Source organism: Phyllobates terribilis, unplaced genomic scaffold (assembly GCF_046119375.1).
Source record: "Phyllobates terribilis strain yellow unplaced genomic scaffold, ASM4611937v1 Scaffold_420__1_contigs__length_1611072, whole genome shotgun sequence".
Lineage (NCBI taxonomy): Eukaryota > Metazoa > Chordata > Amphibia > Anura > Dendrobatidae > Phyllobates > Phyllobates terribilis.
The window spans coordinates 1,012,423-1,026,330 of NW_027363180.1; positions in this window are offsets into that span (position 1 = coordinate 1,012,423).

Consider the following 13,908-nt stretch of genomic DNA (forward strand, 5'->3'; position numbering starts at 1 on the left):
TCCTGGGATTCCGGTTATCCCCACTGGGTGTAAAGGGTCCCTGTAGGCGCGGATCCGGTGTCCGGTAGATATAATGGGGTGAGCTTATTGTGCTCCTCTGCCCCCTTGGTTTCACTCCCCTTTTTCTCCTTGCCGTCGGCCACACTCGGGGCCCTCACTACTAGGCAGCTGACGTGCTGCGTCTTCACCGCTGAGTGTCGGCACGCTCTCAGGCTCTCTCTCAGCCTGCCTGCTCTGCTCTGACTCTGAGCACTCACTAATCAACTGAGCTGCCTGGCTCCACCTTCCCTATATATATCCCTATCTGGGCTCCCTCTGCTGGTATGAGTTGGAAGGTAGAGGTGTTTGTATCTAGTGAGGGCCTCTTGTGGAGAAATCCATCCATGCACCCTTCTGGGTTCTGTGGCACCAATGCACAGCAGGGCGCCACATTTGGATCACCTGTACTGAGTAGCCTCTGGCTTTTCAGAGGGCGGTCTCAGAAGCCAAGCTGCTAGAGCCAAATTCTGAGGGGCCGGATGGAAAATCTGGCCCTAATGCAGCAGATCGTGGATTCGAGGAAGCATCAATGGATCATCCATTCTTAGACTGCTCAATGTTCCGAACCATGCTCTTTTTGGCCACATTGGAGCTATTAGGATAGTCTTGAGCCCTTCCGACCTGATTTTTTGTAAAGTCCTTGGTATTAACAGAATCAGGGGAAAAGCATTAGCGAGCCCAACTTTCCAAGGGTGAGCGAATGCATCTATCCCTGTTGCTGAATCCTCGGGTTTCAAAGAGAAAAAGGCTCTTACTTTTGCGTTTTCCTGGTTCGCAAACAGGTCCACATCTGGGTATTCCCACTTTTGAACAATCATCTGAAATATCTTCGAGTTCATGCTCCACTCCCCTGGATGAATGTATTTTCTGCTCAGAAGATCTGCATGATAGTTGTCGGAGCCCCTCAGATGCAGAGCCGATAAGGATAGTAGATTATGCTCCGCCCAGTGGAAGATCCTTTCGGAGATCATCTGTAACCTCCTGTTTCTTGTACTTCCCTGATGTCTCAAGTGGGCTATAGTTGTCATATTGTCCGAGTAGACTCTGACATTCGACCCCTGAAGCACAGTAGTGGCTGCCCATAGGGTTTCTTCCACCACTTTCATTTCTCTTAAGTTTGAGTACTGCTCTGCTATTTCTTGCGACCAGACCCCTTGGAAGGCCACGTGGGAGACTACTGCTCCCCATCCTCTTTTGCTTGCGTCTGTTTTGACGGATAACAAGGGAAGTTGAATCCATGCTGAACTTTTCTCCAGATTTCCTGGACAGAGCCACCAATTTAAAGATGCTTTCACCTTCTCTGGCAGATGAATTCTGTTGGAGAGGGAACTTGGAGATCTGTCCCAACAGGAAAGGATGTAGTTTTGAAGGACCCTTGAATGCGCTTGAGCCCAAGGTACCGCCTAAATAAATGAGGTCATGGACCCGAGGACGGACATGGCGAATCTTAATGACACTCCTCTCTGGTTCTTTAGTGCATAAACTTTCGACCTCAACTGAATCTGCTTCTCTTTTGGCAGAAAAGACTCTTGTTGCTGAGAATCCAGGAGAATTCCCAAGGAGGTCTTCCTGGTGGAGGGAATCAGATCTGACTTTTGGTAGTTTATCAACCATCCCAAGGATTCCAGGATCTGGAGGGTCATCTGGAGGTCTCTTTCCAAACTTGAAACCGAGGGAACCATCACCAAAAAATTGTCTAAATATGGGACGATGCAGATATTCAGTTTCCTTAGATAAACCTACTACCTCTGCCATGATCTTTGTAAACAGGCGGGGTGCTGACGAAATGCCGAAGGGGAGTACATTGAATTGAAAATGAAGTACCTCTCGGTTCTGAGTTACAGCAAATCTGAGAAATTTTCTGTAATCCGGATGAATTGGCACGTGGTAGTAAGCCTCTGGCTGGTCTACTGTTGCCACGACAAATCCTTTTCCAATCAATAAGCTGCCATTGAGGAAGGAAGCTCGCAATTCTGCCTCCTACCTTCTTGGCGTCATTGTCTGTCCTGCCTAGAACCTTGAAAGATATTCCTACCTCTTCCCCCTTTTGTGTAACTCCAGCGACCAGTTTTACCCTTGCCTCTGTACTGAAATGCTTGCTGCTGTTGTTGTTGAGGGAGAAGAAATGGTCTCTTTCTGAAACTTTTTGGATTCTTTGGCTCTGGCAGAGACTTCTTCTTGTCAGATGCTTTCTCCAACAACTCGTCTAGCACCGCCCCAAACATATACTCTCCTTTAAATGGAATGGAACAAAGCTTAGATTTTGATGCGTTGTCCCCACTCCACATCTTCAACCACAGAGCTCTTCTCATAGAATTTGATAATGCTGCCGATCTTGCCGCAATCTTGACCGACTCCGCCAAGGCATCCGCTAGGAATCCAGTGGCCTTCTGCAGAAAAGGAAGAGATGCTAGGAGGTCCTCTTGAGTGGTACCTTTCCAGAGATGTTCCTCTAGTTGTTGGAGCCAGAGGAACATGGAACGAGCTACACAAGTTGAAGCGATATTAGTCTTCAGTGAAGCCGCTGATGTTTCCCATGCCTTCCTTAGAAGGCTGTCCATCTTCCTATCCATAGGATTTTTGAGCTGTGACGAGTCTTCAAAGGGAAGAGTTGTTTTCTTCGCAACCCTTGCCACCTGTACATCAACCTTCGGGACTTCCATCCATAGCTTAGCCGCCTTTTCATCTAGAGGGAATCTATCCTTCATTTCTCCTGCCATACTAAGCCTTTTCTCAGGTGACTCCCATTCATCCAAAATAAGACTCTAAATGTTGTCATGCACGGGGAACACTACCTTCTTCTTGGATTTCAGACCGCCAAACATTTCATCCTGAACTGTACGGGTTTCCTTCTCCTCTTCCACCTGCATCGTGTCTCTCACCTGCGACAACAATTCCTCCATATTCTCAGACGAAAAGTAATATTTCCTATCTTCCTCATGATCTTCACTTAGGACCCCTTCTTCCGGTTCCTCCATAGACCCTAATTCTGAATCAGAGGTCTCCCTAACCGTATATTTTCTCCTTTTGGGGGGAGATGGACCTTCAGCTCTGGCTTGTGAGAAGGAGGCTAGGGAAGATTGTATTTCCTGCCGAACCATTCCCCTGACTTCTTCCATAAGGGAAGGCTGTTCTTCCTTCACAATGTTGTCAGTGCATTTCCAGCATAGGGGTTTCTTATGCCCTGAAGTCAGCTTTTTTATACAGATGGCACATTTGCGAACTGTAGTGCTTTCTCCCACTGTCGGTGCCGGATCCTTGTCTCCCTAAATTAAAAATAAAAAAAGGGGAGATTTAAAATATATTTAGGATCCTGCTCAAAAGAGAGTGGGGAATAACCTAGGACCTAGTACTTACTGGGGCCGGGTTAGCGCTGGGCTCTGCAGACGCAGGCTTTGGAACAGCACCCTCCATAGTAGCAGAATATTCTGTCCTACCTTAATGGAGTCTTCTCATCTGGGTCTTTTATAGGGGAGACCGAGATCCAGTGCCATATTTTCACCTATCTGGTGAAGGATCCTCATTTTCAGGGCAAACCGCGGCTTCTCCTTTTGAATTTCCCGCCGCGGCCCCATGCGTTCCACGGTGGAACGCACCAGAAGTGACGTCCCGCTGGCCAAAAGCCTGACTTCCGGCACGCCGCCATGGAGGACAGAGGAGACTCCGGCCGGGGAGCTACAGGAGGCCCCCAGCCCCCAAAACCCTACTCTGCTTTACACGCAGGCGAGTGTGTGTGTGGGGGGTCCCGCTCTCAAGGAGACACGGGAGCTGCAAAGAAAGGAAGGTCGGAGGCGATCGCTCCCTGCAGCCCGGCAGGTAAATTTAATAGGGCCCTGCTTGCCGGCTGCAGGCACCCCAGGTAACCTCTTCATCCCATAGGGACAGGAAAACACTGGGGATTGTAGCGGGAAGGGGCTATTTAACCTCTTGTTTTCCTGTCCCTAATTAGGATGGGGAGGCTACCTCCAGGTGTGCTGTCATGGAGGGGATTGGAGAAAATAACATTATACTTACCTTCTGATGGCCCCCGGTCTTTTCTCCACTGCGTCCGGTCTCTTGTACGGCTCGCGGTGGTGTGAAAGGACCTTCCATGACATCATTTAGTTATGTGACAGGTCACGCGACCGCCGTGACCAGTTGAACATCCGCAACAAGACCACAGAGAAACAAATCAAGAAGAAACGTCACACTCACCGGAGTGTTGATCAGGTTCAGGAGATACTTTTTTCCCTCGTAAGTGTAAAACAGAGACGCAGTCAGGGCCTTCACCGTAATCCCGCGCTCCCTCTCCACCTGCAGCTTGTCCAGAACTTGCTTATTGGAGGAGGCTTTTGGCATACAACCTGAGGGAAGGAGCGAGACACCAGAATCCACACTGTTAGATCGTAGTGGCAGTGTCTCCCTCCATACTAGTCTGTCAATGGTAGCTTGTTTCTGTGTTTTATATATGTATTTTAGGTGTGTAAACCCTCTTCATGTGTACAGCAGCCTGGAATGAACGCTGCTTAAAAAATAAATAATAGAGTAAGGCCTCATTCAGACTTTCATCAGCTTTGTTTTGCATCCGAGAAGCTCTAAACTTTGATTTGGATCAAAGTCCGACAGGTCAACGTGTTTCAGTGAAAAATACGCGGTCCGCAGAAATATGTGAACAGCCCTAGACTATAATAGATATGAGCTCTGTGAAAAACATGGATCGAGCTCGTACGAAATCCAACATTTCATTCTATAAATCTACATAAATTAAGTAACGTGCCAAATTGCTTTTTTTTTGGTTTATGTTTTGTTTATGTACGGAGGGAAAGTTCCCAGTGCTAGTGTCTAGCTCACTGATTTTCCTTGCTTGGTGCCTGACGTCCCAAAAAACTGACAGTGAGCTATCAATCAAGATAAAGAGGCTGGTGCTGGGCAGGGAAGCAACCTTGGAAGGCTGAGGCTTGGTTAGTGCTCCGTTACACCCAGAGCACTCAGAAATGCAGCAACAGATAAAAGATATAGAGGTGTCTATGGATTTAGCTTTCCAAATCCTGCATGGTCATGAATGGGAATTGGAGGGAGGGGTATATCTGATGGATACCCTTAAATTGCTAATTGGCAATTGCAGTTCACATAGTTGCATATTACTTAATCATTAGAGCTACAAAAATTTGCACTTCAAGCACCTGTAAAACAGAGGCCAAAAAAGATTCCTTAGAGGCATCTGGTCACTATTAGTGATGATCGAGCGTGTTCTATCAACCCCTTCGGCGAGCACGCTCAGGTGCTCGCCGAGTATTTTGGCATGCTCGGCATTTCTTTTAAGGTCGCCGTGCCTGCAAGTGTCACGGCTGTTAGACAGTGTGCTCGCTGAATGGGTTCATAGAACACGCTCAATCATCACTAGTCACTATACATTAGTATACAATAAAAAAACACATATCACATAGTGAATAACACAGACACTATTCAATACAGCAGGGTTGAGGTGTACTTTGTGGGACAAAATTACAGCATTTTTGAAAGACGCTATTCACTTTACTGTGCAACATATAGAAAAAAAGGGCAATGAATTCCAAATAAAGTGAAATGGTGCAGAAGAAAACGAAAACATTTTACTGCTTTTAAAAAATTCTAAACTTTGCAAACAAATTGTTTGGCTTGTGTTTCAATTTTCTAAGACCGTTTTTAATACCATTTTGGGGTACAACTTTTTGATTGCTCCATCAAATGTATAGTCGTAAGTTACTTACCGGTAACGGGATTTTTCAGAGACAGCACCACGAGAGAGGGGATCCGCCCACCAAGGAGAGGAAACCTACAGGCTTAAAAGGGCGCCACCTCTCTCCCGCCTCAGTTGGGATTACAGAGCATTGAGAGGACTGCCAGGTTAATAAACACAGCAAACAATCACAAAATTGCCATACCAGACGACACCTATTGAGTGTGATATTATAATTAATAAAAGGGGAGTGTTCCCACAAACGTGAAAGGAGGAAATATAAGGGTGCTGTCATGGTCTCCGAAAAATTCCATTACCGGTATGTAATTTAAGATTTTATCGGTCGACCATGACAGCACCACGAGAGAATTACAGAGATGAAGTAATCTATTGAAGGACCACAGCCTGGAACACTCTTCTCCCAAAGGTGAGGTCAGCCGATACACCCATATCTAACCTATCGTGTCTATGGAATGTAGAGGGACAGGACCAGGTAGCAGCCTTACATATGTCTTCTATCGAGACACCTGTCTTCTCAGCCCAGGAGGGGTGGGGTGGGATGAGCCTTCAGCCCTTCTGGCACTTCCTCGCCGCTAGATGTACAGACCAAAAGTTTGGACACATCTTCTCATTTAAAGATTCTTCTGCATTTTCATGACTATGAAAATTGTACATTCACACTGAAGGCATCAAAACTATGAATTAACACATGTGGAATTATATACTTAACAAAAAAGTGTGAAACAACTGAAAATATGTCTTATATTCTAGGTTCTTCAAAGTAGCCACCTTTTGCTTTGATGACTGCTTTGCACACTCTTAGCATTCTCTTGATGAGCTTCAAGAGGTAGTCACCGGAAATTGTTTTCACTTCACAGGTATGCCTTGTCAGGTTTAATAAGTGGGATTTCTTGCCTTATAAATGGGGTTGGGACCATCAGTTGTGTTGTGCAGAAGTCTGGTGGATACACAGCTGATAGTCCTACTGAACAGGCTGTTAGAATTTGTATTATGGCAAGAAAAAAGCAGCTAAGTAAAGAAAAACGAGTGGCCATCATTACTTTAAGAAATGAAGGTCAGTCAGTCCGAAAAATTGGGAAAACTTTGAAAGTGTCCCCAGTGCAGTTGCAAAAACCATCAAGCGCTACAAAGAAACTGGCTCACATGAGGACCGCCCCAGGAAAGGAAGACCAAGAGTCACCTCTGCTTCTGAGGATAAGTTTATCCGAGTCACCAGCTTCAGAAATCGCAGTTTAACAGCAGCTCAGATTAGAGACCAGTTCAATGCCACACAGAGTTCTAGCAGCAGACACATCTCTTCAACAACTGTTAAGAGGAGACTTTGTGCAGCAGGCCTTCATGGTAAAATAGCTGCTAGGAAACCACTGCTAAGGACGGGCAACAAGCAGAAGAGACTTGTTTGGGCTAAAGAACACAAGGAATGGACATTAGACCAGTGGAAATCTGTGCTTTGGTCTGATGAGTCCAAATTTGAGATCTTTGGTTCCAACCACCGTGTCTTTGTGCGACGCAGAAAAGGTGAACGGATGGACTCTACATGCCTGGTTCCCACCGTGAAGCATGGAGGAGGAGGTGTGATGGTGTGGGGGTGCTTTGCTGGTGACACGGTTGGGGATTTATTCAAAATTGAAGGCATACTGAACCAGCATGGCTACCACAGCATCTTGCAGCGGCATGCTATTCCATCTGGTTTGCGTTTAGTTGGACCATCATTTATTTTTCAACAGGACAATGACCCCAAACACACCTCCAGGCTGTGTAAGGGCTATTTGACCAAGAAGGAGAGTGATGGGGTGCTACGCCAGATAACCTGGCCTTCACAGTCACCAGACCTGAACCCAGTTGTTTCACACTTTTTTGTTAAATATATAATTCCACATGTGTTAATTCATAGTTTTGATGCCTTCAGTGTGAATGTACAATTTCCATAGTCAAGAAAATACAGAAAAATCTTTAAAGGCGAAGGTGTGTCCAAACTTTTGGTCTATACTGTATATGATAGAGAAATGGCCTCCTAATTCCATCTAGCTATGGTGGACTTCGTGACCTTAGACCGTTCCTAGCCCCTTGGTAGGATATAAACAACGAGTTATCTTTCCTAAAGCTTTTGGTAACTGAATGGTACCTAACCACACATCTCTTCACTTCTAACGTATGTAACTCCACCTCTTTCTGGTTACTAGGATGTGGACAAAAGGAGGGTAGGAGGACTTCCTGAAGTCTGTGGAAACGAGTAGCTACCTTAGGGAGAGAGAGTGATTTTTAGACCAGATCCTGCCTATCATCCAGAATTTGAGTAAACGGCGAGGTCATAGACAGGGTCTGGATGTCACTAATGCTCCTGGCCGAGGTTAAAGATATTAAAGCGGTCTTAAGAGAGAGGGATTTAAGGGTTGCTGACTATTAGCTCAAACGGCGAGCTAGTCAAGGCCTTTAGAACCAAATTTAAATCCCAGGGAACCAAGCTGCTTTTAATAATGAGTCTAGATCTAAAAGCTGCCTTAATGAACCGAGAAACCCAGTAGCTACAAGCTACATCACAGTTATATAGGGCACCCAAGGCAGAAATCTGTACTTTAAGGGTGCTGGTGGATAACCCTAGTTCAAGACCTTTTTGTAAAAACTCCAAAGATTTGTCCTATTGGCACCCCTTCCCCATCAACCCCAGAACCAGAGAAAGACAAAAACTTTCTCCAACTTGTGGCATAAATCTGGGTTGTAACAGGTTTTCTGCTGTGCAGGATGGTTACTAGACCTTTGGAAAAACCTTTCTGATTTGACAGTGTCCTTTCAAGTTCCACACCGTCAAGTGGAGGCCAGTTGCTTGAGGATGGAATATCGGACCCCGGAGAAGGAGATATGGAATCTCTGGAAGAACCCAAGGATCAGAGATGGACATGTTCCTCAGGAATGAGAACCAGGGCCTCCTGGGCCAAAAGGGTGCGATCAGCAGAACCCTGGCCTTCTCCTCCCTGATCTTTCTTATTACCATGAGAAGAACAGCCAACCAGGGGGGGAAGAGTCATACGCCAGGCTGAAATACCAACGTATCAGGAAAGCGTCCACAGCTAGAGGATTTAGGGAACACAAGATCTTTGTCTTCCGATTTAGTTTTGTGGCAAACTGATCTACTTGACCGGAGGCCCCCCCATCTTCGGCTATTTGGGTAAAAATTCCTTGATTTAGTTCCCATTCCCCTTGCATCAGAGGATAGCAGCTTAGGAAATCTGCTCTCATGTTTTCTTTTTCCATTATATGGAGGGCCATCAGGGAAAGGAGGTGACTTTCTGTAATCTGGAAGAGATGATCTGTCACTCTCATCAGCGATCTTGACCATGTATCCCCCTGGTGGTTCACATATGCTACCGCAACTAGATTATCCAAGAGGATCTTTACATTCTGGCCCTGAAGGAAAGGTAAGAAATTATTCACCGCCTTGTCTACCGCCAGAAGTTCTTTTGAATTGGAGGAGAGACCCTTTTCAATATCTGACCAGGTCCCCTGGGCTACGATATCTCCCAGATGGGCTCCCCACCCTCTCGGACTCGCATCTGTGGTAATTGTTCTAGTGACCCTAAGTACCCAGGGAACCCCTCGAGATAGGTTAGGCTCATCCTGCCACCACTCTAAAGATTTTACTGACCGGGGTGATAAGGACATCTTCCAAGTGCCGCTTAAGAGAAACTTCATTATGTAGCACATCCCACTGTAGAACTGTGGCGCCCCTGAAGGTTCGACCGCCACAGGGATGCTGCACTTCTGTAATGGAGTGTAGTGTTCCTCCTCCGAGGTAAGAACAGCGTGAAGGTCGGGACCCAACCTTTGCATCCAACACCACATTTCTCCACCATGGGGGCTAGTATGCACCAGGTGCTGCCCTCCTGGTTACAGGGAGACTGGGGAACCAAGAGTGAGGGGAACCAGTTAGTGGGTGAGGGTTGAGGACTTACAATTTAGTGACACTTTAAATTTCATATTTAATAAAAAGCCATCTTTGGTTTTGGTCTTTGTGCTGTTAATTACTGTGAGGTATTGTGATCTCCCACCCTGAACGTGGATCCTGTGTGGACCTGCAGTGGATGGAGACACAGCCCTCATACCCCAGCCTTGGGACGGGGGGCAGGTTGCAGATGAGGAATGTCTCAACCCGGTCAAGGACCACGACCAAGAAGGCCCGGAGCTTAAGAGTGTAGCTCCACAGCTAATGGATCCCGGGGAGGATGCAGACGGAGCAGTGTACGCCACCTGTCCTCACCATCTGATATATTCAGAGGGAGTCCGGCTGCAAGAGGGGTACCGGCCCCGACACCCGACCTTGCTTCTCCATGTCCTGGTTGGTAAAGCCTGGTAGGCCCAGAGGATCCCATCGGGTATCGGAAGGAGCGGAGCTGCCACCCGTGCCCTTGTTCTGAGAGGAGTTCAGAGGGAGACCTGGCCTATCTACACACACAGACAGGAGAGGATACGGTCTGTAGTTCAGGAACACTCTGGTGCGGGGTCCCGATTGAATGCTGGACTTGCTCGGAGGTTGTCGGACCCCCATCCCTGGTGACTGCAGGACTCTGTGGGGATCAGGGAGTCGCCTTCCTTCTGCCATCTCTAATGTGAGTAAAGCCTTGGAAGTTCACCCCTATGGCCTCCGGACTGTTTATTCTGCGCTACACCACGCGACGTGGCATCCGTTCTTCCTCCACTACTACCCCCTCCATCCTTCCTGTCCCTCTGCCCTGAGGCCTTGCTCCGCCTGTGGGGAGTAGTAATAACTCTGGCCGCCGTAACACTATTCCTCAGCGGACTGCAGCGGCGCTGGTGGCCTTCACCAGGTGCCACAGGTGGCGTAGTCGTAAATCAGCCACTCAACCCGGATAAGCCCACACCATCTCTTTTATTGTGACGGCCCTGAGCACGAGTCGGGTCCGGGCCACGGCTGCACCCCATCTCTCCATCACAGGACCCGACTCCGAGTCCCCCATCTCCCAGGGTAAAGAAAAGGGCTTTTTCGAGTAAGAGACGTCACGCTATCACTTGTGGGGGGTTTCTGCTGTTTTCGCATGTCAGGGGCTCTCCAAATGTGATATGGCATCCACTTTTTTCATATGGCATTTTGTTTTCATAATGGCATTACGGCATTCATTTTAATATGGTGATATGGCATTCAGTCTTTTTTGCGTTCAAAAAGTCGAAACGGTGCTCCTTCCCTTCCGAGCCCTGTCATGTGCCCAAACAATAGTTTTCCCCCACATATGGGGTATCAACATGCTCAGTAGAAATTACACAACAAATTTTGTGGTTCATTTTATCTTGTTACCCTTGTGAAAATAAAAAAATTGGGGCTATAGTAAAATTTTTGTGAAAAAAAGTAAAATGTTCATTTTTCTTTCTACATTGCTTTAGTTCCTTTTGGATATTTTCTGTCATAAAGGCCCCTCAAAGTCACTTCAAATGTGATGTGGTCCCTAAAAAAATGGTTTTGTAAATTTTGTTGGAAAAATTAGAAATCGCTGGTCAACTTTTAAACCTTCTAACTTCCTAACAAAAAAAATGTTTTAAAAATTGTGCTGATGTAAAGTAAACATATGAGAAATGTTATTTATTAACTATTTTGTGTGACATAACTCTCTGGAATTAAAAGTTTGAAAATTGCAAAATTATCAAAATTTTCACCAAATTGTCGTATCAAAATTGGTTACCACTATCATGAAGTACAATATGTCACTAAACACAATCTCAGAATCAGTGGGATCCATTGTAAAATAAGAAGAAAATAATAAAATCCTTATACTCACATGTCCTATGTGTCCCTAGCTGTAATTCTCTGACCGCTGATGCTGAGGAGCCGAGGAGAACTCAGGAGCGGTGTCCTGTCACTCAGTGAGCGCAGCTCTGGGGCCACTATCCAGGGAACACTTAGGACCATAGGCAGATTATAATGAGGGCAATCTGGGCTACCGCCCGGGGCCCCGGGGCTCCGGGGAGCCCCGGGGGGTCCATGGCCAAGCTTACAGGATCCCTCACTTTACACACTTAACATCTTTTATCCATTGTTAAAAAGCGTCATAGATTTCAAGCTTTTTTCATAGTGTTTTTCACCCTTGAATTTGTTCCAGAAAATGAAGTATTGCTCCTGGAAAATTAATGTAATTACACATGTGTTGGTATAGATATGTTTATTTCATTTGTATGTAATGGAACAACACAAAAAAACAAACAAAAAAGGCAAATTGGACATAATTTCACACAAAACTCCCAAAATGGGCCAAACCAAAATGTTGGCACTTTTCCAAAGTTGTAGGTAAACAACTTTGTTTCAAGCATATGATGCTCATTCAAACTCACCTGTGGCAAGTAACAGGTTTGAGCAATATGAAATCATACCTGAAACCAGATAAAAAGGTGAGAAATTTACATATTCTTTGCATTGTATGACTGTGTGTGCCAAACTAAGCATGGAGAACACAAAGAGGAGAAGAGAACTGTCTGAGGAGTTGAGAACCAAAATTGTTGAAAAATATCAACAATCTCAAGGTTACAAATTAATCTCCAGAGATCTTGATGTTCCTTTGTCCATGGTGCGCAACATTATCAAGAAGTTTACAACCCATGGCACTGTAGCTAATCTCTCTGGATGTGGACAGCCGAGAAAAATTGATGAAAGGTTGCAACGTAGGATAGTCCAAATGGTGGATAAGCAACCCCAATCAAGTTCCAAAGATATTCAAGCTGTCCTGCATGCTCAGGGTGCATCAGTGTCAGCGTGAACTATATGTAGTCTTTTGAATGAAATGAATCACCATGGCAGGAGACCCAGGAGGACCCCACTGCTGACATAGATACATAAAAAAGCTAGACTACAATTTACCAATATGTGCGTGAGTAAGCCTAAATCCTTTTGGGAAATCATCTTGTGGACAGATGAAACCAAGATAGAGCTTTTTGGTGAAGCACATCATTCTACTGTTTACCAAAAATGGAATGAGGACTGCAAAGAAAAGAACACAGTACCTACAGTCATATATGGTGGAGGTTCAAAGATGTTTTGGGGTTGTTTTGTTGCCTCTGGCACTCATTGCTTTGACTGCGTGCAAAGCATCATGAAATCTGAAGATTCCCAAAGGATTTTGGGTCACAATGTAGTGTCTATTGTCAGAAAGCTGGGTTTGCGTCCTAGGTCATGGGACTTCGAGCAGGACAATTACCCCAAACATATTTCAAGAAGCACCAAGAAATGGATGGGAACAAAGTGCTGGAGAGTTCTGAGGTGGCAGCAATGAGTCCGGATCTAAATCCTTTTGAACACCTGTGGATTTAGATCCGGACTCATTGCTTAGTCCGGATCTAAATTGCTCTTAAAATTGCTCTTGGGAGGAGACACACTTCACATATGGGAGACCTGGGACAGTTTGCAAAAGAAGAGTGGTCTACATACTTTTATATATATATATATATATATATATATATATATATATATATATATATATATACAGTACAGACCAAAAGTTTGGACACACCTTCTCATTTAAAGATTTTTCTGTATTTTCATGACTATGAAAATTGTACATTCACACTGAAGGCACCAAAACTTTGAATTAACACATGTGGAATTATATACGTAACAAAAAAGTGTGAAACAACTGAAAATATGTCTTATATTCTAGGTTCTTCAAAGTAGCCACCTTTTGCTTTGATGACTGCTTTGCACACTCTTGGCATTCTCTTGATGAGCTTCAAGAGGTAGTCACCAGAAATGGTTTTCACTTCACAGGTGTGCCCTGTCAGGTTTAATAAGTGGGATTTCTTGCCTTATAAATGGGGTTGGGACCATCAGTTGTGTTGTGCAGAAGTCAGGTGGATACACAGCTGATAGTCCTACTGAATAGACTGTTAGAATTTGTATTATGGCAAGAAAAAAGCAGCTTAGTAAAGAAAAATGAGTGGCCATCATTACTTTAAGAAATGAAGGTCAGTCAGTCCGAAAAATTGGGAAAACTTTGAAAGTGTCCCCAAGTGCAGTTGCAAAAACCATCAAGCGCTACTGATGAAACTGGCTCACATGAGGACCGCCCCAGGAAAGGAAGACCAAGAGTCACCTCTGCTTCTGAGAATAAGTTTATCCGAGTCACCAGCCTCAGAAATCGCAGGTTAACAGCAGC